This window comes from Carcharodon carcharias, chromosome 8 (genome assembly GCF_017639515.1).
Source record: "Carcharodon carcharias isolate sCarCar2 chromosome 8, sCarCar2.pri, whole genome shotgun sequence".
In the NCBI taxonomy this organism is placed as follows: Eukaryota; Metazoa; Chordata; class Chondrichthyes; order Lamniformes; family Lamnidae; genus Carcharodon; species Carcharodon carcharias.
In genome coordinates this window covers 141,991,382-142,019,371 of record NC_054474.1, presented here as the reverse complement: position 1 = coordinate 142,019,371, position 27,990 = coordinate 141,991,382, and the positions used below count along the sequence as shown (strand labels likewise).

The following is a 27,990-nucleotide window of genomic DNA, read 5'->3' as shown; positions in this document are numbered from 1 at the left end:
AAGCCAACGATTATAAATCTTGATGGGCATTCTGGGTGATAGCCATGGGCTGAGTGGATAATCCTCAACTCCCAGTAGTTAGCCTGAGGTCTTGTGAGTTACAAAAGAGTCATATCTATTGCCAGGAAGCAAGATACAGACGTGTGGTCTGCCTGTGGTAACTAATAAGTCACCATGAATGGAAAACCTTCCTGCTGCGAAACAGTGCTGGTTTGTGATGGGGAATACACAGGACTATGTGATTAGAGCCTATGATCCCCTATACCTGTGGACCCCAGTGCTCTTCCTTCCTTTTAGCCTCCATGGGGATGCCAGAAAGCTGTTTGTAGATCTGTGACCTGCCGGATGGTCATGTGAATAAGAAACTAACTGATGTTGCCAACGTATCATCAGAAAAAGTTGGGAAGCAGCCTGCTCAAAGGAAGATACACATATGGAACATAAAGCAGTCAGAGTCAGTATCTTTAACTGGTGTTGAAGAAAGATCTCTAGTTGTGAAAGGAACTGAAGATTATGGGGAAAGTTGCAGATGACCACATACTGTGGAAGCAGTTAATGCAATTCCTTAGGCTCTGCAGTATAAGCTATGCTTTCCCTCAAATGCCTGTATGATCAAATTGTGACTCATTCTACACCAATTTTAAAGCACATTGGGTGGAATTGTCCCAGATTTGCTCTAAGGGTGGTAGTGGGCAATAAAAAAAACATTTTTCCTTCCGGCCGCAAAAGTGGCTTTTCACGTTGTTTCATCCCAATCCTGCCTCATTACTCATGCGTTCCTGGGTAACGTGCCATTTTGATGGGCGGGCAGGTTCTCATTCGCCCAACATGCCATCACCTCGCTGCTTCCTCACACTGGGTGCCATATTGAAAGTGCAGCCGTGCGCACACATTTCAGTGCTTCCAGCCCAGGACCCTCCCACAACACTTACTCCTTCCTCCCCCAGACTCCTTCTTCCCCCCCACGCCCCCCAGACTCCTCCCCCCCACGAATTCCTTCATCCCCCGAAGTCCTGGAGCTCAGAGGTGGGGAACAGGACTTTGAACCCCATCCTGCCCCAAAGTCCTGCCCCCCTCCCAAATCCTTCCTCCACCCAAAGTGCTTCTCCCCCGAGCTCCTTACCCGCTTAGAACTCCTTCCCTTACACTTTCCTCCCCCCTTACGCCTATCTCCCCAGTTGCCGTATTCTCTGCCATTACACCCTCCTCCCCCCCATACTCTCTCTTCCCTCCCAACCTCACTCCTGCCCAACACCATCATTCCCTCCCTCCTAACCTCAACCCCTGACACACCTTCCTCTCCCATTCAAACTTAGACCTTCCTCTCCTCTCCCACTCACAGCTGGACCTTCCTCAGCACGTCCTTGATGATCATCTATGGCAGAATATGGCCAAGACAATGATGTCCCGAAGAAGACCCTCAATGGTGACCTTCCACCTTCCGTGAGCTGCTTTGCAGTAGAGCCATCAGAATTCACGTGGCATGAGATGCACGTTCTTCAGGGTCCGATAACTGTAGGGCTCCAGCGTCTTCTACTCTTTGGATGTCCACGATGTGATTAAGGCCCTGATGGTAAGTCCCAACTTCTGCACATCACAGTTGTCAAGACGTGTTCTGCACTGGCCTGTTTTCTTGCCGACATGGGTGGTAAATTTGACATGGGGGGATGATTCTGGCGATCTGGGCTTATAATGATATGCAGATGTATTAAAATGAAGTTCCCAACATGTGACAGCCCATCATTAATGGGTGGAGTGGATTGCTATCTGGTTTCACGATGTTGTAAAATCAATTTTTGGCCTTTCCGCCATATTGACCATTCACGCCCACTATGACACCCGACGCCAATGGCAAGTCAAATAAAACAAGATTACCTACTTACAAATTAGATTACATTAGTCTTTCAGATTTTTTAAATTTTGCAATTTGAGTCATTTGCCCTAAAGGTACAGCACACATTTTACAGTTTCTAGACATAAAAATTCTAATAGAACATCAACAAGGATTGATTTCATGACTAAATGTATGTAAATTAATTTAAATTGAATAACTTTATTTTCATTACATTTAAATATGATCAAAACTTACTTTAGCTGTCTTAACTATTTTTTTCTATTCGCCCAATCCTATCATGCTTGAATAAGCACATTTAGGGAAAGGTCCTCCAGTTCAATCTTGAAGATATGAATAATCTTTGAATACTAATTCTTCTTATGAATGTAAATGAAAAATTGCACTAACTAAAGAAAAATTTTCAAGATTTGAATTTGAGAGTTATTTCAGTCACTGATTCACTTAATCATTGCTACATAAGCCCACAGCACCAATTAGTCATCAGTTACTAATTTCATTCACTGGAACTAGATTCAATTCTGCCCCACCTGAAACCAATTAAAAGTACTAAATCAGCATGATGAAAATTTTAAGCGTCCTTGTTAAACAGGCGTGTATAGATTGCAAACTTCAGCAAAGCAACCTTAAAGTGACGCTGCACTGAGAAACTTGTCAAAGGCCACTCTGAGGTTACTCATGAAGCAGCATTGTGCAAGTGTGCTTGGGTAGCTTTCTACTGGGCCAGAATTGTACATCATTTGGTGTAAACTTAACACCATGCGAGGCTACCCGCTGGAGTGGTCTTGCCACTTTTGCCAATCTACTGCCCCAAACCATGGAGCATTTTGGCCAATATTGGTCCTGCCACTTTCCAAAATGGGTGCGGGTGGGCTGGAAGGGGAGGGGGTAGTGGGAGTTCAACAGGTGAAATTTGAGCACATCAGTAATCTTGAAGCAAGTTGATCCCAATATCTACATCTGGAGTCCTTGTAAAGGTATAGAATGATGGCTGACTGCTTTGTCCTCATGTGAATTTCTTTGACTTCAAATGATGGCAGAATAACACTCAATTGTGGCATAGACTTTTTCCCTAACAAATTTATTAAACAGTAAATGAATAAATGACCAGTAAAAATGATAAACTGCATATTATACTGATGTTGTAAGCATGAACATTTTCTCTAGTAAACAGAAAGTAGTCATGATAATTAGGCTAGTTGATAACGTATAAATATTTTTCTTACTCTGCATGAAAGATATTGTTGACAGCACTGTCCCTCTCTCCTTAAAAACTTCTATTATCATCTTTCCATTCAAAAAAACAACCCTTGACCCTCATCATCCTTGCAAACTACTACCCCATCTTAATCCTCCCTTTCCTCTCCCAAATTTGTAAACATGCTGTGCCTATCTTTCTTGGAACTCTATGTTTGAATCCCTCCAATCAGGGTACACAATATCAAAAATGCTCTTATCAAAATAATAATGGCAATTTGTAACTATGCCAGAAGTAAACTATCCCCCTTTGCCCTTCTCGACCTGTCTGCTGCCCTTGACATGGCTGGCCACACCATCTTCCTCTAATGGCCCTTCACTGTCATCCAGCTGGGTGGGACTGCTCTTACCTGGTTCTGTTCTTATCTATCTAATTGTAGTTAGAGTATTATTTGCAAAGACTTCTCTTCTCAATCCCACATTGTAACCTCTGCTACTCCCCAAGGATCTATCTGTGGCAGCCTCTAGATTTCTCATCTAGATGCTGCCCATCCACCCCCACCTACCCAGTGACATCAACCAAAAAGATAATATTAGTTTTCTAATGTACGTTGATGACATCTAGTTCTACCTCATCTCATCTCTCTTGACTGCTCTATTGCTGCTAAATTATCAGATTGCTTACCTGATATCCAGTACCAGATGAACAGAAATTTCCTTCAATTAAATATTGGGAAGATTGACGTAATTGTTTTTGGTCCCTACTTCAAACACCATTCCCTAGCTACTGACTCATCCATCTCCCTGACAACAGTTTGAGGTTAATCGAGTCTGCTTGCAACCTTGATGTCACATTTGATCCCAAGGTGAGTTTCCAATTTCATATTCATGCCTTTACTAAGACTGCTTACCTCTTTGCCCGACTTTGCCCCTGTCTCAGCTCATCTACTACTAAAACCTCATTCACCCCTTCATTACCTTTAGACTTGACTATTCCAATGTACTCCTGGCTAGCCTCCCACATTCTATACTCCGCAAATTTGATGTCATCCAAAACTGTTGTCTGTGTCCATTCTCAAACCAAGTACCATTCACAAACACCTCTTTGTTCACTGACCTACACTGGCTCCTAGTGAAGCAACACCTTGAATTAAAATTCTCATCTTTGTTTTACAGTCCCTCCATGCCTCACTCCTCCCTACCTCTGTACTCCTCTCCAGCCCCACAATACATCCAGATTTCCACACTCATCTAATTCTGACCTCTTGAGCATCTCTGATTTTAATTGCTCAACCATTAGTAGCTGTGTCTTCAGCTGCCTAGCCCCTAAACACAGGAATTCCCTCCTTAAACTTTTCTGTCTCTCTACCTCTCTCAAGACACTCTTTAAAATTTACCTCTTTGATCGAGCATTTGGCCATCTGCCCTAACATCAGCTTAATCAGCTTGCTGCAAAATTTGTCTTGTGAAGTGCCTTGGAACATTTTATTATGTTAAAGGCACAATATTAGTTGTTGTTTTTGTTGTTGTTGACAGTTCCACGACATGATCATCTTTCCAAAGGTTTTTGTTAAATACCACAAAACGTGGCCCATTACTTGTTCCACGTTGACTGCTGGCTCTGGCCAATTCTTTGTACAATATTACAACTTTCTGGCTGCTCTTAATTCATTCCTATGCTCAGGAAGGACACACAGCCAAGCTCAAACCACACCTAGGACCTTTGATATACATACATCTTCCGAAGGGCTTAGCATGTGAAAAACATTGTAACATAATCAATCTGCATGACGTACAATTGCCCACTGACACACACAATTGTTACAGGATAGCTGCTGTTGATTAGGGAGTACAGTGAAACTGGGCAGCTGTGTCAAAGTGCTATTGTTACTCAGCCAGATTGCAGATATCAGTATTGGTCCTGATGACCTATGAATCCAGTACATATTTGAAGTACATTTGAGAGCAGTACATTGGCTAATATTACAGTTCATCTCTATTCTAGCCTGGAAGAAGGCCAAGGTAAAAAAAAGAGGAGTGGAGTGCCCTCAACTCCTATTGACATTGCCTTGACTTCACATGACCTTGCACAAAACTTCAACTAAGCTTTGTGCTGTTCTGAAGCTTGGGGGAGTCCTCTCCTCTGACTATTGGCAGCTAAATGTTCTATGAGATGTTAATGTACTTTGAGACATACTGATGGGTGTGTGCTGTCTGGCTGAGACATCTTCTAATTCCCTGGTGGGTTGTTTTTTCATCTTGTTTAAAGAAAACACTGTATATTGGACACTTACTTACATATCCTGTGGCTTCCATGCAAATTTGCATTGTGAGGGCTCATTTCTCATATTCCCAATGTTACTATTTATTATTGCCTCTGAAATATTGTAATTGCTTTCGTTACAACAACTTCTCATTGAATTAGAAGACATTTTGGTGTTTTAAAATTCCACATAAACATTAAATACTATCAGCAGTTTTATTTTAAAATATGAAACATTGTTCTCATAAATGCCAGAAAATATCAACAAAACCAATACTAACATGTAATGCGCAACTGAAAAATGAAACATGGGCTTTGAATGGGAGAAGCACCGAAATTCATGGTTAGGAAATGGCAGTTCACTGAAGGAAGTGAACAAGCAGGCTTCCCAGTACTATTGGGGATATTGTTCAGCACTACACAGACACATCCCTGTGCATGCAGACTGCAAAAACCTTCAGTGAACGTGGACACATACCAACCTATGGACCAATATAGAATTGGATATCAGGGAGTGTCAATATATGACTGTTCCTGAAGCATTATGCAGAGAAATATTGCCAGCCATAAAAACATTCCTAATAATGGTTTCTTCTCCATGGAGGATATTCACATAAATGCTCAAACTAACATCACTTCATGAAAGGTAGCAATCCACATTTCAATTTTCTATAAAACTCCTTCCCATAACCACCAATTAAGACATGACCATGTCAACTGTTGTCCTTTCTACAAAATACACTCAGGGCAGAACTTTATATTCGCCATGTGGGCGGGTGCCCGACAAACTTGAGCGTGAAATATCGTGCAACGGCATCAGGCGAGCGTCCTGACGTCATCGCACACTAGCGCAATATTTCGGTCAGCGGGCACACACGAGTCGGCATTGCCCCACTGACAATTAAGAGGCCTACCAAGGCCATTAAAGTAGCAATTGACAGTGATTTTTCACTGCCCATCCAACATTATGGTTGGCGGGCGGGCAATTTGGCCAGGCAGTTTTTTTTTTTTGCATTTTTGAGGAAACCTCATCCAAAGGCGGGATGAGGTTTCCGTGATAAATTTTAAAATAAATTAAAATGTTTTGAAAAAATCTGCAACCGTATGTTGAGGTGTCTCATTCTGACGTGTGGACATTTTTTCCCAATTTTGCATTCTGTTTTCATTGATTTAAAATTCATCAGATCCCTGAGGCAGCTCTCTGCCGTCAGGGAGCTTTCCTTCTGTGCTCCCCTGCACCCGCGCTGACTCGGCACTTGCCCCCATTAACTGGCCAGCCAACGTGAAATCATGGTTGGCAGTCCATTCCCTGGCTGCTCCCAGCCACTCACCAACCCAAAAATTCTGCCCTAGGGCCCTCTTCAATACTCTTTACTGCTGATCCAGTTAAAATGAGGTTCATCTTGTGTTTCTGGGTCCAAAGCTACCACTTTTGCAGACTGGCTGTTCTTCTGGTTATTTATAACGCTCTCATGGCAGATTTCTAAATGAAACAATCACTTGACATTTTATAATGTGATCTTTTTCAGGCTTACCATTAAACTTTCCCTTCAACTAATGAAATTACAGAAAAAAAAAATTCCACGCAGTACAGCCAAGCTGAAAAGCTTAGCCACAGTCTTGAAATTTTGCAAAGAGGGACTGAATAGTAGTTCAACTAGTTTTCTGAAGGAGAATTTATTTCTTGCCTATCCCTTTTCCGGCATTCTTGCCAGCTAAACTCGTTCACGGTGACGTGAAGCAGATTATGTCTAACAATATGTCATTAGACATAATTTGCTTCACATCAGATCAAATGGAAACCTCCCCCATCCCCACCCCCTTTCTGTTTCCCCCTTCCTTTTTTTCCCAATAAATTATAAAGATTTTCCTTTTCCCACCTATTTCCATTATTTTTATAATAAAAAATTTTTTTTTTTTTTTAAATTTTTAAAAAATCTTTTATGCTCTCCCCACCCCCACTAGAGCTATACCTTGAGTGCCCTACCATCCATTCTTAATTAGCACATTCATTTAGATAATATCACCAACTTTAACTTTAACACCAATGTGTTCTTTTGTACTATTGTTGTTGACATCTTTTGATGATCTGCTTCTATCATTGCTTGTTTGTCCCTACAACCACACCCCCACTCCACTTCTCTCTCTCTCTCTCTCTCCGCCCCCCACACACACACCTTAAACCAGCTAAAATTTCAACTCTTTCTTGGACTCGAACGCAAGTTCTGTTGAAGGGTCATGAGGACTCAAAACGTCAACTCTTTTCTTCTCCGCCGATGCTGCCAGACCTGCTGAGTTTTTCCAGGTAATTCTGTTTTTGTTTTTGTTTTGGATTTCCAGCATCCGCAGTTCTTTTGTTTTTATCTCTGTGTTTAATTGACTGCCACTGCTCTTCAAGAAATGCCTACCTCCTTGAAGAAGTTCTGTTCCTCTCTGCGACAAGATTTCCGTATCTCTCTGTTGTCTTGCTCACCTTCCTTGCTTTCCATTTCCCTCCTGGTGTTTGACAAGGTGTTTACTAAAACTCGCTTTCACAGCCATATCTCCTTTCTCAGTGACTGTCTCCATCTCCGACTTACCCCACGTGGATTTCAACTGAAATTCCACCCCTCATGTTTCGAACCCACCCAGGATTACAGGTATCTCCGGGATATAAAACGTTTCTTGGACTGCTGTTCCCGTCACATTCTGAAATCCACACTCAGTGCCATGCGCCGCCATATGAACACACTCGACCTCTCCCTCCAGCAGCACCGCCGTACCCTTTTTCAAAGCTGCGCGTGCCCCCCGTTTCATTTTATCCTTCGGCTCATCCGACGCCTCAACAAGAAACTTTTTCTCTTTCTCTCAAGTGCTAAGGAACGCAAGCTCCAACAACTCATCGACACCAACACCCATCTAGGACCCTCCACCCCTGCCTGTCCCTCCGTCCCCACCCCATCTTCCAATCCCAACCCCAGTCGTGTATTCACTATACCCCCTGACCTTCCCCTCTCCGATGCTGAACGTTCAGCGCTCAGCAAAGGACTTAGTTTCATACCCTTACGCCCTCACCTCAATGAATTTCGGGCTCGGCATGATGCTGAACTCTTCTTCCGCCGTCTTCGTCTCCGGGCTCACTTCTTTGGGCAGGAGTCCTCTCCCAGTTCAACGGATCCTTTTACCCATCTCCAATATTCTCCCTCCACCTGGACCCCTCCCTCTGGATTCTTACCTTCTCTTGATCTTTTCATTGAGAACTGTCGGCGCGACATTAGTCGTCTCAATTTCTCTGCTCCTCTCACCCATTCTAACCTGTCTCTCTCTGAACTTACTGCACTCCATTCTTTCAGGTCCAACCCTGACATTGTCATCAAACCCGCTGACAAGGGTGGTGCTGTTGTTGTCTGGCGCACTGACCTCTACCTTGCGGAGGCTGAGCATCAACTCGCAGACACTTCCTCCTACCTCTCCCTGGACCATGACCCCACCACTGAACATCAAGCCATTGTTTCCAGGACTGTCACTGACCTCATCTCCTCTGGGGATCTCCCTCCCACAGCTTCCAACCTGATAGTCGCCCAACCTCGGACGGCCCGCTTCTATCTCCTACCTAAAATCCACAAACAGAACTGCCCCGGTAGACCGATTGTCTCAGCTTGCTCCTGCCCCACAGAACTCATTTCTCGTTATCTTGACTCCCTTCTCTCTCCCCTTGTCCAGTCCCTTCCCACCTACATCCGTGATTCCTCTGACACCTTACGTCACATCAACAATTTCCAGTTCCCTGGCCCCAACCGCTTCCTCTTCACCATGGACGTCCAATCCCTCTACACCTCCATCCCCCACCAGGATGGTCTGAGGGCCCTTAGCTTCTTCCTCGAACAGAGGCCCGAACAATCCCCATCCACCACTACTCTCCTCCGTCTGGCTGAACTTGTTCTCACGCTGAACAATTTCTCCTTCAACTCCTCTCACTTCCTCCAAATAAAAGGTGTGGCTATGGGTACCCGCATGGGCCCCAGCTATGCCTGTCTCTTTATGGGGTATGTGGAACATTCCTTGTTCCAGTCCTACTCCGGCCCCCTTCCACAACTCTTTCTCTGGTACATCGAGGATTACTTCGGTGCTGCTTCATGCTCTCGTCGGGACTTGGAAAAATTTATTAATTTTGCTTCCAATCTCCACCCCTCCATCATTTTCACGTGGTCCATCTCTGACACTTCCCTTCCCTTCCTTGACCTCTCTGTCTCAATCTCTGGTGATAGACTGTCCACCAATATCCATTACAAACCCACTGACTCCCACAGCTATCTCGACTACAGCTCCTCATACCCCTCTTACTGTAAGGACTCCATCCCATTCTCTCAGTTCCTTCGCCTCCGTCGCATCTGTTCCGATGATGCTACCTTCAAAAACAGTTCCTCTGACATGTCCTCCTTCTTCCTTAACCGAGGTTTTCCACCCACGGTCGTTGACAGGGCCCTCAACCATGTCCGGCCCATCTCCCGCGCTTCCGCCCTCACGCCTTCTCCTCCCTCCCAGAAACATGATAGGGTCCCCCTTGTCCTCACTTATCACCCCACCAGCCTCCACATTCAAAGGATCATCCTCCGCCATTTCCGCCAACTCCAGCATGATGCCACCACCAAACACATCTTCCCTTCACCCCCCTTATCGGCATTCTGTAGGGATCGCTCCCTCCGGGACACCCTGGTCCACTCCTCCATCACCCCCTACTCCTCAACCCCCTCCTATGGCACCACCCCATGCCCACGCAAAAGATGCAACACCTGCCCCTTCGCTTCCTCTCTCCTCACCATCCAAGGACCCAAACACTCCTTTCAAGTGAAGCAGCATTTCACTTGCATTTCCCCCAACTTAGTCTACTGCATTCGTTGCTCCCAATGTGGTCTCCTCTACATTGGAGAGACCAAACGTAAACTGGGCGACCGCTTTGCAGAACACCTGCGGTCTGTCCGCAAGAATGATACAAACCTCCCTGTCGCTTGCCATTTTAACACTCCACCCTGCTCTCTTGCCCACATGTCTGTCCTTGGCTTGCTGCATTGTTCCAGTGAAGCCCAACGCAAACTGGAGGAACAACACCTCATCTTCCGACTAGGCACTTTACAGCCTTCCGGACTGAATACTGAATTCAACAACTTTAGGTCGTGAGCTCCCTCCCCCATCCCCACCCCCTTTCTGTTTCCCCCTTCCTTTTTTTTCCCAATAAATTATAAAGATTTTCCTTTTCCCACCTATTTCCATTATTTTTATTAAAAAAAATGTTTTTTTTATGCTCTCCCCACCCCCACTAGAGCTATACCTTGAGTGCCCTACCATCCATTCTTAATTAGCACATTCGTTTAGATAATATCACCAACTTTAACTTTAACACCTATATGTTCTTTTGTACTATTGCTGTTGACATCTTTTGATGATCTGCTTCTATCACTGCTTGTTTGTCCCTACAACCACACCCCCACTCCACTTCTCTCTCTCTCTCTCTCTCCGCCCCCCACACACACACCTTAAACCAGCTTATATTTCAACTCTTTCTTGGACTCGAACTCAAGTTCTGTCGAAGGGTCATGAGGACTCGAAACGTCAACTCTTTTCTTCTCCGCCGATGCTGCCAGACCTGCTGAGTTTTTCCAGGTAATTCTGTTTTTGTTTTTGTTAAGGAAACCTCCTGCTGATTACTTCCATGTGAGCACCATTTGGGGAAAGAAACGCTGAGGGTAACGAGGGCACGGAGTTTAGTCTTTAATGTCAATCACCATAAGTGGCTTGATAGCACCACTAACAAAAAGGAATAGCCTACTTAACCTTATCCTCGCCTATCTAATTGTTGTAGATGCATCTATCCATGACAGTATTGGTAGGAGTGACCACCGCGCAATGTTTGTGGAGATGAAGCCCATCTTCACAATGAGGTCACCCTTTGTTGTGTTGTGTGGCACTACCACCATTCTAAACAGGATAGATTAAGAACAGGTCTAGCACGTCAAAATTGGGAACCTATGACGCGTTGTGAGGCATCAACAGCAGCACAATTGTATTCCATCACAATCTGTAATCATGTGGCCTGAAGAAATCCCTCACTTTATTATCACTACCACACAGGGGCCAACTCTAGTTCAATGAAGAATGCACAGTCGCATGCCAGAAGCACCAAGTGCACCTAAAAATGAAGTGTCAGCATGGTGAAGCTACAGCACAGGACATGCACAAGCAGCATACAACAAACAGGGCTAAGCAATCCCATAATCAACGGATCAGATCAAAGCTCTGCAGCTGTGCCAGATCCAGTTGTGAATGGTGGTGGACAATTAAATGACAAATGGGAGCAGGAGGCTCTATGAATATAAAAACAAAAAAACTGCGGATGCTGGAAATCCAAAACAAAAACAGAATTACCTGGAAAAACTCAGCAGGTCTGGCAGCATCGGCGGAGAAGAAAAGAGTTAAACTGAAAAATGAGTTTTTCCAGGTAATTCTGTTTTTGGCTCTATGAATATCCCTACCCTCAATTCTTCAATAATCTAGTCTTCCTGGGGAAGACTAACCATTGTCTGTGAGAAGAAATTCCTCATCTCCATCTTAATTGGGAGACCCCTCATTTTTAAACTGTGTCCCATATTTCTGGATTCCCCACAAGGTGAAATAACCACTCAGCATCTCTCCTGTAAAGCCCTCTGAGAATCCCGTATGTTTCAAGGAGATCACTTCTCATTATTCTAAACTCTAATGGGAATAGGCCCAATCTGCTCAACCTTTCCTCAAAAGACAACCTCTTCATCCCAGGAATCAATCTAATGAACCTTCTCAGACCAACTTCCAAAGCGAGGATATCCCTCCTTAAGTAATTGGACCAAAACTGTACTCTACAGTCTCACTAATGCTCCAGACAGTTGTAGCAAGACTTCCCACTTTTACACTGCAACCCCTTGCAATAAAGACCTACATTCTATTTGCCTTCCTAATGACTTGCCGTACCTGCATGCTAACTTTTTGTGACTCATGTACAAGGACACCCAGATCCCTCTGTGCTGCAGCATTCTGCAGTTTCTCTCCAGTTAAATAGTGTTCTGCTTCTCCATTCATCCTGTCAAAGTGGACAACCTCCCATTTTCTCACATTATACTCCACCTGTCAGTTTTTTGCCAACTCTCTATAGCCTTTTGCAGACACTTTGGGTGGAATTTTCTGGCCCCTCCTGCCGGCGGGATCTTTCAGTCCCACCGGAGTCAACGGAGATTTAAAAGGCTCACTGCATCCACCATGGGGGAACCTGCCACGACAGGGCCGGAAAATCCCAGCCATTGTATTCTCCTCACAGCTTTCTTTCTGACCTACCTTTGGATCGTCAACAAATTTGGCTACAATACAGTTGGCCCCTTCATCCAAGCCATTAACATAGACCATAAATAGTTGAGGCCCCAGAACTGCCCTATGGCACATCACTTGTTACAGTTTACCAAGCTGATAAAGACCCATTTATCCTGACTCTTCTGTTAGTTAGCCAATCCTTTTATCAATGCTAATATATCATTCCCAACACCATGAGCTCTTACCTTGTATGGTATCCTTTTTTGTGGCACCTTATTGAATGCCTTTGGAAATTCAAATACACTACATCCACTGGTTCCCCTTTATCCACCTTGCTTGTTCCATTCTCAAAGAACTCTAAAAAAGCTGGGAAGCATGATTTCCCTTTCACAAAACCATGCCGACTCTGCCTGATTTTGTTATGGGGTGGAATTGTCTCAGGTTTGCACTAAGCGTGGTAATTGGCTGGAAAAAGGAGGTTTTACCTGCCAGCCGCAATGGCGGTTTCTCACACCGTTTCATCCCAATCCTGCCGTATTAATTATGCATTCCCAGGAAACATGCCATTTCGATGGCCGGCAGACTGTCATTTGCCTGCCAGGCCATCACCTCGCCGAACGTCATATTTAAAGTGCAGCCACACGCACACCTCTCAGTGTTTCCAGCTCAGGACAACTGCACGGGAGACATGGCCCCGAAAGACAAAAGGACTGCAGCCCCCAGGTTTAATGACACATCCCTAAAGTGCCTTTTGGACACCATGGAGGCACTCTGTGATGTCCTCTACCCCTGCTCTAGCCGCAGGATGGGCAGCAACATCACCAATCCAGTATGGGAGGTGGCAGCAGTGGTCATCACCAACATCCTGCAAAAGAAGACAGCCACCTAATGCAACAAGAGGATGAATGATCTCCTCCATTCCGCCAGGGTAAGTCACTCTTCTCATCTCTCAACTCACACACTCACAAACCCATCACACATCCACAGGGACCTCACTCACTGCTGGTTCAAGGACATCGCCATTCACTCTCTTATACACACCTTCATTATCCTCATCCTGTCCATGGGACCACTCACCACCCATACATGCCAGGCAAACTTATCATCTGGCCTGGCAGGCGTCCTGCTTACACTCTCTCCATCTCTATTCATGCAGGACAAGCTGACACACAAGAGGGAGAGGTTGCAGACTGGTGCAGAAATGCCTGAAATCAAGATCCTCAAAGACTTTGAAAACAGAGCCATTTAGCTGGCCGACGAGGATCTGGACCATTCCTGTGCTGACAGTGAAGTCAGCAGTGCTCTACCAAGTGAGAATTCAGGAGTGCAACATCCATCAGACAACCATGCCGTGAGTGGTGTGTCCTGTTTCACAGGCCAATGCCATGCACTAATTATCTCTCCTTGCTTTTGCAAGGTCCACAACCCAGGCCTTCTAATCAAGCCCGAAAGAAACCTCTGAAAAGGAATTTGGAGGCACCCTCTTTGAAGACCCATCACAGCACTCACCCACATCCTCCACCTGAGCAGTGACACAAACCACGGTGGGACCTAGCGTTAGAGTAGCCTCAGGGTCACATTCTGGTGAGCACATCACACTCTGAACCACAGCAGGTGGTGACAGGGACTTCCCTTGTGCCTGGTACTCGGAGGACTGCTGGAGGCCAGAAATTTGCTGAGTCTGAATCAGATGATGAGCCTCTGGACTCGGTTCACCCTCAGTTGCTGGAGCTGCAAAGACAATCACGAGAACATCAGGAAGAGATGAACACTGCACTCCTCAGATTGCAAGGGGCGATGGCGTAGTCTGTCTGTCTTCAGGCTGAGGTGAGAGCGCCGGCATGCCAACAAACCAAGGTCAACAGTGGTAGGATGGTGGCTCCCATAGAGACCATGGATCAGGACATCGCTCCTGCACTGCTGTGCAGACTGAGCTCCTTTGCTGATGCCATAGTTGGCCTCCAACAGTGAACACCAGAGGGGTGCAGGGCAGCTCAAATTCACTCCAGCTTCCCTTCCCCTCAAGGAATCAGCCAGAAGCCATTGGGCACCCAAAGGGAGGAGGATCAGCAGGTGCACACACCAGGGCCATCCACGCAGGTGACTCCAGACCATCTGAATCCCCTCTTCCTTTGACCCCAGCAGCTTCTGCTCCACAGGTTGAGGAGGGTGCAGTTGCCACACAGCAGGACCCCAAAGGCAGGCCGGGGCCCTCCAGTGGATGCTTGTCAAGGTCATCAAAGGCAGGGCATAGCAGTTAGCAGGCTGCCTCCAGCTCTGCTGTCAATGTCTAGGGAGCATAAAGACATAGCAGCAGGGTTAGGAAGGTTAAGAAGATGTAATTCTTTTGAGTCAACCAAATAAACTAAATTAACAAAATCATTTAGAAAGTGAAAAGCAACCCCTTAAAGGGAAACTGCAGAAACAAAGACAAAATTTAAAGGAAACTTTAAATCAAAATGTGAGCAAAAGGGTCCATAAAGGACCTCAGTCCACCGAGCATGGAAGGCCTCGATAGTGCCGGCAGACACCGCATGCTCCCTCTCCAGGGACACCCGGCCGCGGAAATAGCCACGGAAGAGGGGCAGTCGGGTTGGACAACCCCCTTGATCGCCCGCTGTCTGGACCTGTTAATGGCCAACTTGGCCAGGCCCAGGAGCAGGTTCATGAGAAGGTACTCCTCCGTCCCGGCCTCCCTCCACACCGGGTGTCTGTAGATCAGAAGCATGGGACTGATGTGAAAACAAAACAATAGTAAAATGTTTTACAAGAAAATAAAAAGGTGGTGCAGCCTACAACAAATCACATACATACGGTCCATGGACTCCACAAGGCTGAAAAAGATGCAGGTATCTTCGGAGTCTGTGAACTGACACAACCTATGGTTGTATGGGACTGCTACGTGCAACACCCTCCACCCCAGCTCCCCGATGGAAAGTGAGAGGACACCCTGTAAAGGGGCCCACTTGGGGACTTCCACCAACAGACTGCAACAAGGCATGCCAGGGGTGGCAGGTGAGGGCAAGGAAGGGTGTGCAGCAGCAGCCCATACAGGAAACCTCTCTGCACTGTGCTAAAGGGCACGGAGGGCATTACCGTGATGCGACTCAGGCTGTGGGGCACCAGTTCCTGAGGGAGGGTCTTGGGGCCAATGTGGGATTTCGTCCGAATAGGCATATGCTCGGACGGAAGATCACCGCGCACCTGTGCGACTGCGAGGCCCAGGATGACGTCCAGGCCAAGCACGACCGTCCTAAGGCCTTGGCCATGAGCCAGACGTCCATGGACGCGTGATGCACCAACTCCTGTGGTATCATCCAGCCCACTCCTCCGCCACACAGTATGTCCCCAATTCTGGCCACCCCGGCAGCTACAGCCTTCCTTGCCGCCAGCCACTGAAAAGGCCGAAGGTGCAGAATCTTGAGCAGCGGCTCTCTGATGACAGCCACTACTCCTGACGGGGGAGAGCTGCGTCGCAAGGCGACCATGTTCCAGACTTTGATCAGGTCCTGGTAAAAGACAGACAACATATGCAAGGAGTCACAAAGGCCCCTTGAATTAAATTTCAAATCCATTGTCTGCTGTGGTGGATTACCACTCAGAGACATCATCAAGCCAAGAGTCAACTGCATTGTTGTGGGTCTGGAATCACATATAGGCCAGACCAGCTAAGGGCAACAGATCTCCTTCCCTATAGGGCATTAGTGTGACCAGATGGGTTTTTACAACTATGGTTTCATGGTCATCAGATTTTTAATTCCAGGTTTTTATTGAATTCAAATTTCACCATCTGCCATGGTGGGATTTGAATCTGGGTCCCCAGAGAATTCCCTGGGTCTCTAGAATACTAGTCTAGTGACAATACCACAATGCCACCACCTCCTCCCCCTTTTTTTTGAAATATCTCCTTAAATATCTACCACTGCTTATCTACCATCCTACCCTTTAATCTATTTTCCCAGTCCACAATAGCCAACTCTGTCTTCATACCATAATAATTGTCTTTAAGTTTAAGGCACTAGTTTTAAACCCAGATTTCTCACCCTGCAAGTGTCTGCCCTTGACATCAAGGCAGCAGTTGACTGAGTGCAACATCAAATAGCCCTTGTAAAGTTGAAGTCAATGGGAATCATGAGGAAACTCTCTCCTGGATAAAACCATGCTGTATGCCACCTTGTACTTGTGTTTTCAACAGAAGACAAAAAATGCTCCTATTCAGCAATTTTACAGGGTTGAAAATCTACAGGCAAAAAAGGATCATGATGTTAGATTTTTTGATGTATTGAAATAATGACAGCATGCACTCTACCACAATGTTGATCAAGGGACACTGAGACTGGGCACTGCAGCCCTCAAAAGCCAAGAAACTCAACCCTACTTGAGCTTACATTACCTCCTTGCTGATTTCTAATACTTAGATGTTGCAGTTTGGAATGAATTGTGAGTGCTGTTGCTTTGATGGGGATAGATCTTAAGTCAGAACATGAAGATTTGTTATCAGCAACTTGGCAGTAAATGGGGAGTTAGTTTAAAGATGAGGCACTCATGATGAGGCACTTTGGATGTGACCACCAACAACCTACATAAATCTATATCTAAAGTCTTGCATCTAGAGTTCATTGTTCACTTTCAAAGAGTATTTGTTCTCTTTGACATTTATAAGAGAGCTTTAACCCAAGGGTATGAGTTGAGCATTTGAAAGCAGTTGGCAAAATTTGTGCTGCAGATACAAGAGTGCCCATGAGCAACGTCACAGGGGTCAGTGAGAACCAAACTAAAACCCAATGTTGTCATGTATGGGCAGGAATCATTTGATTCTGCTTCAGGACAATTTTTGTTGTAAGCAGAGAGCAGGCCAGTGTGAGTATAGTGTTAATGGAGAGCTCCATTCTGCTGAAGCCCCCGGAAAATATTTTGCACTTTTACATACAATCTAGTCATAATAAATTTTGAGACATTCATATCATTTTAATCTTTGATTATATCATGGTGCTCAAAAACTATGATGTATCGAATTTGAATCTGATTACTCACAAATGTGGAAGACTTAACTGACTCTATTGATTGTTAAGACTTTACTTTCTATTATATGTATGTAAACTATTAAAATGTGAAACAAACTTTCCCCTAAGTTCACAGAGTTCAACCTCCTGAAAGTCAGAAGAAAGTTGAGTGGAAAACTGTTTACCCCTGCTGCTGATAATACTGTGAGCTCTATTCAAACCGAATGGCCTGGAAATTTGGCTGTGTAGCGTCAGAGTTTCTGTGTTAACTGGCCGACTAAGTCCCCAATATGGTGGGCAGTAAGCCTGTGCACATTGCTGGCTGGCATTGTGTCACCTGTCATACTGGGAAAGGAAATTACACTGACGATAGAACCCTTCAACTGCCACATTTAAAGGCAAGAATAATTTATCTCAAATAAGAAAAAAGAAGCAGCTAGAAATACTCAACAGGTTATGGCAGCATCTGTGGAGAGAGAAAAAGAGTTAATGGGTGGAATTTTATGCTGGCAGGATTTTACGATCTCGCCGAAGTCAATGGAGTTTTGAACGGTTCATCACATTTTACCATGGCGAGGCTGCAAGATTGCCCCCAGTGGTTCAAGTCTTTCATCAGAACTGGGTTCAAGTTAGAAATGTAATAGATTTTAAGCAGGGGTGTGGGTGGGCAAAGCCAGCATTCATTCACCATCCCCTAGAGACAGTGGTGGTGATTACCCTCTTAAAATGATGTAGGTCCACGCAAAGTGCTTTTAGGATCTATTTTGGACCTCTAAGGACATCGCTTGGATGCTATGCATCCAAATTTGGGGGCCTAATTTTGTAACAACGTGAAGTTCCCAGAATACTGACATATCAGCCCGTGTCCAATTGCAGCAAGACCTGGACAATATCCAGTCTTGGGCTGACAAGTTGCAAGTAACATTTGCACCACACAAGTGCCAGGAAATGATCACAGCCAACAAGAGAGAATCTAACCATCTCCCCTTGACATTCAATGGCATTACCATTGTTGAATCCATAAGACCATAAGAGCAGAAATTAGGCCATTCGGCCCATTGAGTCTGCTCTGCCATTCAATCATGGCTGATAAGTTTCTCAACCCCATTCTCCCCGTAACCTTTGATCCCCTTACCAATCAAGAACCTATCTATCTTGGTCTTACACTCAATACACTCAATGACCTGGCCTCCACAGCCTTCTGTGGCAATGAATTCCATAGATTCATCACTCTCTGGCTAAAGAAGTTTCTCCTCATCTCTGTTCTAAAAGGTCTTCCCTTTACTCTGAGGCTGTGCCCTCAGGTCCTAGTGTCTCCTACTAATGGAAACATCTTCCCCACGTCCACTCTATCCAGGCCTTTCAGTATTCTGTAAGTTTCAGTCAGATCCCCCCTCATCCTTCTAAACTCCATTGAGTACAGACCCAGAGTCCTCAAACTTTCTTCATATGTTAAGCCTTTCATTCCTGGGATCGTTCTCGTGAACCTCCTCTGGACCCTCTCCAGGACCAGCACATCCTTCCTGAGATATGGGGCCCAAAACTGCTCACAATATTCTAAATGTAGTCTGACCAGAGCCTTATAAAGCCTCAGCAGCACATCCCTGCTTTTATATTCTAGTCCTCTCAAAATAAATGCCAAAATTGCTTTTGCCTTCCTAACTACCGACTCAACCTGCAAGTTAACCTTAAGAGAATCCTGGACTAGGACTCCCAAGTCGCTTTGCACTCCAGATTTCTGAATTCTCTCTCCATTTAGAAAATAGTTTATGCCTCTATTCTTCCTACCAAAGTGCATGAACTCACACTTCCCCGTGTTGTATTCCATCTGCCACTTCTTTGCCCATTCTCCTAATCTGTCCAAATCCTTCTGCAGCCTCCCCGCCTCCTCAATACTACCTGTCCCTCCACCTATCTTTGTATCATCTGCAAACTTAGCCAGAATGCCCTCAGTTCCTTCATCTAGATCATTAATGTATAAAGTGAAAAGTTGTGGTCCCAACACTGACCCTTGCGGAACTCCACTAGTCACCAGCCGCCATCCTGAGAAGGACCCCCTTATCTCCACTCTCTGCCTCCTGCCAGACAGCCAATCTTCTATCCATGCTAGTACCTTGCCTCTTAACACCATGGGCTCTTATCTTACTGAGCAGCCTCCTGTGCGGCACCTTGTCAAAGGCTTTCTGGAAGTCCAAGTAGATAGCATCCATTGGCTCTCCTTTGTCTAACCTGCTCATTACCTCCTCAAAGAATTCTAACAGATTTGTCAGGCATGACCTCCCCTTGATGAAACCATGCTGACTTTGCCCTATTTTGCCATGCACTTCCAAGTATTCTGAAATCTCATCCTTAATAATTCCACACTACCAACATCCTGGGGGTTACCATTGACCAGAAACTGAACTGCACCAGCCAGATAAATACTGTGCTACAAGAGCAAGTCAGAGGCTAGGAATCCTGAAGCGAATAACTCATATCCTGACTCCCCAAATACTGTCCACTATCTACAAGGCACAAGTCAGGAGTGTGATGGAATACTCTCCACTTGCCTGGATGAGTGCAGACCCAACAACACTCAAAAAGCTTGTCACCATCCAGGACAAAGCAGCCTGCATAATTGGCACTCCTTCCACAAACATTCACTCACTCCACGACAAACATTCACTCCTTCCACCACCAACGAACAGTGGCAGCAGTGTGTACCATCTACAAGATGCACTGCAGAAACTCAGCAAGGCTCTTTAAGCAGCACCTTCCAAACCCACAATCGCTACCATCAAGAAGGACAAGGGCAGCAAACACGCTACCACCTGGAAGTTTCCCCCCCAAAGCCACTCACCATCCTGACTTGGAAATATATTGCTGTTCCTTCACTGTCACTGGGTCAAAATCCTGGAACTCCCTTCCCTAACAGTACTATGGGTGTACCTACACCACATGGATTGCAGCAGTTCAAGAAGGCAGCTCACCACCACCTTTGTAAAGGCAATTTTGGATGGGCAATAAACGCCGGCTCAGCCAGTAATGCCCACATGCCGTTAATGAATTTTTAAAAATTGTGCGCTTGAGTTCTGCAGTGGGTCTTGAACCTACAACCTTCTGCTTCAGAGGCAAAACTGTTACCACTGAGCCATGACTGACACGCAAAACATACCACTTTTTAAAAATGTCAAACGTGGCAGGTACTACTAATTATTTTAATAATTTAGTCCATACTAGTTGCTAATTTCACATAATCAATGCATATCTTTACATGGGAACCTTATGTTTCCAGACATAAACCATTCAAGTATTACTTATGTGATTTCCTTCATTGATCAACATAATGTACAATATATCTTTTATTTTGTAAACATTAAGCTCTGGAATTTTTCTTATACATTTGGGCACAAAAAAATGAAAATTTTGAGGATTTATACTGAAGTAAAAGTAATGACAACCTACGTTAGCGATAAAGCACCCATTTTTATATGGACTCTTTTCAAACTTCTCATATAGTGATCCACGAATCAGAATATATGTATTTCCATCACCTGTAAAGAATGTTCAATCACAAAGCAGTTAATTATACAGAACATCTTCCAACATGAAATTCAAGCATGGGCTTAGGGAAATCCATTCAGTCTTTAAATCACACTTGTAAGAAAACCAGCACATCCAATCTGCAGAATCATAAGTGAATCCAATATAGTTAACCTTTCAAACAAGCTGAATAACCATGTGAAAAAAATATAAGGTAGAAATATGTGAGAAACTGTTCCCTAACCCATGTCATGAAGGGAAAAGCCCAGGACACAAATTTACCACCATAATCTGCATGTTTCACCAGACCAGTTATCGTCCCAGGCACCATATTAGTATCATAATGTCTCAAGAGTATTCAGTTATTTCTGTCAGTATTTCAATTCCACCTTGCATTATACGTTTGTCGCATTTCTTCATTAAAAGATTAAATCAAATAAACAATAGCCTCTTTTGAAGTGATTTCATTGCATATTATCTACAATATGGGGAGAAAACTTCTTCTAATTTGGTGTTTTGTTTAACTGCATAATTGTACCTCCAGTTACCTAACTATATTTAAGAAACCTGTTTAAATCCTTTAATCCCCACATTACAGCAATTAACAATGTTGCTTCTCAATCTGTTTTGTTCTACCAGCCTTTCTTTGTTACGTACTATCCCAAGTCCTCTGTCCCAAAATTGAAGCCAATGTTCCAAATTAGTCCTCATTAATGAGTTAATATTGCCCTTCATAAAACTTTTCCTATACATTATCTGCTTCTGCTTTCCATTGTCAATGTGACTTTCTTTTCAGTGAATGCATCATTCATTCTTTGGTGCCTCATTAGTGGACTGTACAACATAACCATCTGAAGAGAAGTATGTCTCAAGGATTAAAGTCATTACCTTGCAATTAAATATTTTTTTTCTGTTCCCCCATTTCAAACTACCAAGGATGAATCTGAACTCCTAAAAACAGATGGTTTGGAATTGGGTCAGAAGTTAAAAAGCCAAAAATCTGGAATGGGGACTGAACCTGCCACTTCCGGTACTAATGGTGACAGGACAAGTGCAGGAAGCAGTTTGGTCACCTAAATATTAAATTAGGCCATGTGCCTTTATTTTAACAGCATTCTATTTTCAACCACAAGCGATCAGTTTCTGAGGCCTCAGGAAACCTGGCAGCTGAAAGGATGTGAAAAGGGAAGACTCCACAAACTAAGTGTCTTTACAGCATTGCTTGTGGGTCAGGGAAAGCAGGGATGCTTCCTCCAGGTCCAACAAGTTATCCAATAAACCTTGATTCACCGCTGTCAGCTCCCCCTACACCATCAGAAACCACCCCCCGCCCCCTTGCCACCCCACCAATCACCATTGGATCCCCTGGCTCCCATATCGTTCTGTTCTGACCACCTTTGGGCTCCCACCCCCTGAAATTGTGAACCCCCAGGCTACTAATTGATCTCTTTCCCCCCACTGATCTCTCTCACTTCCCCACTGCAACTTCTCTCATAGGTTTTGGCCTTGTGAAGTCACCTTCCTGCCAGGAAGACCTCCAGCCTGTTAATCAGGTTGCATGTTGGTGGGAATCCCACAGGAGAAAAAAAATATGGCTGCCCTGCATTTAAATTCTGCAAGAAATTTGGAAAACATCTCCTTCTGGGTTTCACAACTTCATATCAGCACTCTGGCCCCGACCTCATTCCCATATAGAATTTGCCTCCAAGTTCAAATCCAGGCCTTAAACCTGTTTAGGGAGGTACAGGCGTGTTTAAAGAATTCAATTAGATAAGAAATAGAAGGAGGGGGAAATTGCTGAATAACTCAGATTATATTTACGTGTTGGAAACTCTTGTCTAAACACGATGGTCCAGAAATGTTATATAACACAAAATGGTGCGACAGTAACTTACAAAGATGGCGACATATAATAATCTCTATTTGCATGTATCAGGCAGAGCTGCATTGTACATCAGGAGATAAAAATAAAATTAAGATATTAAATAAATTCAAAACTCCCAGAGGTGCCAGCAACAATGGGGTGGTGGTGCAGTGTAGGATTTACTAAATTTATTTGCATAAAAGCTGGAAACGTTGAATGTGTTTTGACTACTTTTTAATGAACCCAGATGATATCTGAACAGCTGGAATTGTTCTCCAACAGATGTTATTCTTGAGTCAGGAAAGTACAATGTCTAAGTATGCGTGACTCACTGTGGTATACAGTGTTGCAATTCTGTCCTGGCAGTAGTAAGTGAAAATTGTTACAGACTCCAGATATCAATGTTTCCTGGCATTGGAAGGCTGGACTTCTGGCATTAAAAATGTACAGGAACAGTTTGGTGCAAATGATGTGTTATGCCATTGGCTCCAAAAGGCAACACTCAGCTTTTGAAACATTACTTCCAAATAGCGCTTGGAGGAGCAACGACATCGTGGACATCTCTAGAACTGCTACCATAGCCATCATACAGCTACTAATAAATGTGGAAAAAGACTTAACACTTGTATAGTACTTTTTATCTCCTTCAGCCATCTCAAAACGCTATATAGCAAATTAAGTAATTTTGAAGTCTAGTCTCTGTGGTATGATGGGAAATGCACTGAACTGCAAGGTTCCAGAAACAGCCAAGTGATAAATGAACAGATTATCTGTTTCAGTGATAAATATTAGTCAGGACACTACAAATAGCACCATGGGATCATTTACATCCACCCAGGTGGAGGTATGGGGCCTCAGTTTAATGCTTCATCTGAGAGACCAAACCAGAGACATTGTAGTGCTTCCATGGTACTGCGTCAGGTTCGATTATGTGCTCAAGTCTCCATAACAGGACTTGAACCCATGACATTCAGGCTCTGAGGCATGAGTGTAACTATCTGAGTCATGGCTGACATCTAATATGTAATAACCTATTTATTAATAAAAGCTCAAGACACACCTATTACACAAATGCAAGTTAAAAAGGATTTACCTTCCAGTGACAATGCATAAGAAACCACAAGTAGACAACACGTATCATCGCCCAATCACAGGGCAACACTATAGTAGATAACGCTAAAATGCAAAACAGACACCACATAAATAAACTGATAAGAATACTGCAGATTGGTCTCAATAAGAAATTCCAAGTATTTCTTCAACTAGAATGTTACATTTTACAACAGGACACTGAAGAAAACAGAGAGTAGACATAAAGATTTTCACTCTGAATATTGATGATTTGAAGGAAACATACATAATATTAAGAATTGCAAAATCAAGATTGAAAGAACAAGAGCCAAAGCCATCGACTTCATCCATATCTCTTAATATGCTAGGCAAGGAAGACAGGGATAATACTTTTAATTCAATAAGAACTATCCCTAAACCTGAGAAAGAAAGAAAAAAGATTTAATAGAAAATAAAAATTGAAGATTAAAACAGTATTTTTCGAAAAATCTCTAGTGGTAGAATAAAGATAACAATGCAGAATGGCCAAACAGATCTCAACAATTGATTTGCCCAGTTCCAAAAGCAATTAAAAGGTGACTCAGAACAAAAACCCCACACAATCAAATGAACTTCCTGGCAATTCTAGGCATTTGAAAAAAAAACTTTGAACAAAGAATTTAGGAACTCACAAATTTACCATCTCATCAAATTAAAGTTGGGAAAGCAATGTAAAAATTCTCAAATCAATGAACTGAATAACATTTCACATAAATTTTACATGAAAGGATATCCAGATCCACACAGTCTTCAACCCACGGTTATAATATGGCATTACAAACTATTAATTTTGGATTGAAAGTAAATGAATTCTACATGAAATAGGGAATTAATCTATTAATCATAGCCAACTATACTAACTATATCATCTGTAATAGTTGTCAATTGAGGGACGGGCAGACAAAAGGTAATGCAGAACATAATAACAGGGAGACCTAAAGAGTATGCAGCCATCATACATCTATAAACTAATAGGGTCAGCACGAATTACTTATCCATTAACAACATCCATCAATAACTCAGCCTAAGTACACACCTCATGATAGATCTGTATCAATAGCTGCAGACTCCAGGCATGATAACCAACATTGTCAACAATTATAGAGGCAACTTAAACACAAGCGATATTGGCCACAAAAATACAATGAGCTCAAACTTTCTATTTTCATATCTTCCACTAAACATCAAAACCCCAAAAGATGCAGGAGGCGGCAGAATGAAAACAGTAAAAACTACACAAGTAAATATAACTACAAAATAAACACACACAAATGCCTTTTTAAGCAAAAGCCTAAAGTAAATACTTAATCATAACAAGTTACCACCCACCCAGACTGCACAATATACAGACGCAAGTGCACCAACACAAACTGCAGCAAATTTATGCCAGACATAAACAAACATAAGTGGTGCATCTTTGCAGATATTATACCTAGTGTCTTTAATGTTGCCTGCACAGAAAATCACAGATAAAAATGTCAGACAAACAGCAATGTTAATGCTATCTTCCTATTTGGCATTTCAGATGATGTACATTTAATGTCAATAGAATTGCAATCACTGTTGCTTCTGCAGAAATTAGGGAAAGCCCTTGACAATCAATTGCTGCAGGGAGGCCAAAAATTATTTTCAATTTTAAAGAATCTTCAGCAATACTTTTAAAAAAACATTATTATATTTTACAAATATTTCCAGTTGTTACTAAGAATAATATCCAATTTATTTTCAGAAAATATAATTCAATTTGCATTGAATAGCATCTAAAATGGGAATTTGCTGCTATACACAAAGACTGTATATAAAAGAATATTTCCAATAAAAGCATTGAAATAAACACCATTTTTCTCCTCATGAATACAGTTTCACTCCCTGAGTAAACTTCCAACCATTAAAATCCAATTTGATTATGTCCATTATCATCAGAAAAATGCCGTTTGCTTTCAGTTTCTTCACACTCCAAACCATTTCATCGGCAAGTCTGCCACTTATTTACTTCATATTCAGCATTTCCTGCAAGGAAAGCATGGTGTAAACAGAAGCAATAAGCTGTTCCAGGATCACAAAGTATGTGTGACTGTACTCATCGCCTACTATGTGTGTTTGGCCAAATACAGTAGACAATGGATTTCCAAACACGCATGCTACATGTAAAAACTACCACATTGCCTGGAGTATGCTATAAGGCAATAGCCCAACAAGGGATTAAGCTAATGCCGTACTGAAATGGATCAACTCTTAAATGCCTCTATATATTGAGAGAATGCATGTAGTTAGAATGGTTTGTAGGTGGAGCAGCATTTATACCACAGTGGACAACCTTGTGTTGGTGGAATCTGTAGTTAGTTAGTGATATTGATAATTTATCTAAGTGCTTGCTGAATGTAAAAAAAAGTTAGCATTACACGTCAAACATCATAGGACAAACAGCATGGTACAAGTTATGTGATTTAATCTGGAAGCACTAAACACATGACAAATTGAAGTGCGTTATTTGAAGCACAGTCTGAATATTAAAAAAACACAAATATTGTTAATCCTAAAATACAACCAGAAAATGCTGAAAATACACAAATCAGTCAACATCTCTACAGACATTGGCAGATTGTTTTGGATTTAATTCATTATCAAAATTGAAGGCTAAAAGAGAAGAAAACATTTTAGTAAAGTTGGAATACAAGCGGAATGTGGAATTAAGAAATACTTCATTCCTGAAAAGGGAGCTAATCTGTAAATTGTTTATAGAAATCATTTAGATTACATAATCAGTGAGATGATGAAAGTAAATAAAACTAGTAAAAGGAAACTTAAATAGTTTGTATTTAATTTAATCTTAGATGCGCTGCATTTGCAGTTCTCCATCTCTTTCCCCCGTTTTCCATTCTTGTTTATTATATTTTTCTCTGCCGTATCCATATCTTGTTACCTTCTTAAATATTTACACATGGTTTTGTCCTCCTTAAGTCTTCCTGTCAACTCACTAACAAGATCAGTCAAGTAATGTGCAGTAACATCCAACACGATTCTACCAATGTGCAGCTTTCTGTAATTTGTCCTTATCTCACTAACCTTTTCCCCCTTTTGAGTCATCATTCAACAATCCAAAATAAGGATAGGTGTAAAATTTTTATCAATACCATTCCCAACCTAGCCACTGTGAACTGCACAAAAGGCTTTAAGTCATTCCATGCAAGGAAGAATTTCCTCCTTCTCGCTCATCTGACGTCGAGCTGTTCATAGAATCACAGCCTAGGAGGCCATTCAAGCCCATGGCACCTGTTTCAATCTTTGAAAATGTTATCCAAATAGTCCTGTGCCCCACTTTTCCCCCACAGTCCTACAATAACCCCTCCCCTTTTCAAGTATTTATCCAATTCCCTTTTGAAAATTATTACTGAACTTGTTTCCACCACTCTTTCAGGTCATAAATTACAGATCATAGTAACTTCTGTGTAAAAGAAAATTCCTCAATTCTCCCCTCTGGTTCTTGCACCAATTGTCTTAAATCTGTGTACTCTGGTCACTGGTCCTCCAGCTCTCCTTATTTACTAAAAACCCTTTACAATTTCTAACAACTCTTTGACGTTTCCCCTGTAACCACTTTCGCTCCCAAGGAAAACAATCCAGCTGTTAGTCTCAAATCCATCAACTCGAGTATCATTCTGCTAAATCTCCAATGCATAGGAGAAAATCGCAAGCCTTTACTTAGACAAGCTTGCTGGCTTGGCAAGACCAAAAGATCCGAGTGAGGCCTTGGGAATCAGTATTCGGGCCTCTCTGGATTAAAATAAAAAGCAAAAACTGTACTACCAAATTACAGGGATTATGACAGACAAGAGAACTATTTTAAGGTACATTTCTATTCCAC

The 27,990-nt window shown here is 43.1% G+C and overlaps 1 long non-coding RNA gene across 1 annotated transcript in view; it reads right to left on the bottom strand.

Annotated features, from left to right (window-relative positions):
* The window catches only part of LOC121281320, a 68,816-nt gene that overhangs the window by 27,459 nt on the left and 13,367 nt on the right, over positions 1-27,990 (bottom strand). Inside the window, exon 2 of the long non-coding RNA XR_005943860.1 lies at positions 21,074-21,162. This is a non-coding gene — a long non-coding RNA (uncharacterized LOC121281320). The remainder of the gene's footprint in view (positions 1-21,073; positions 21,163-27,990) is intronic.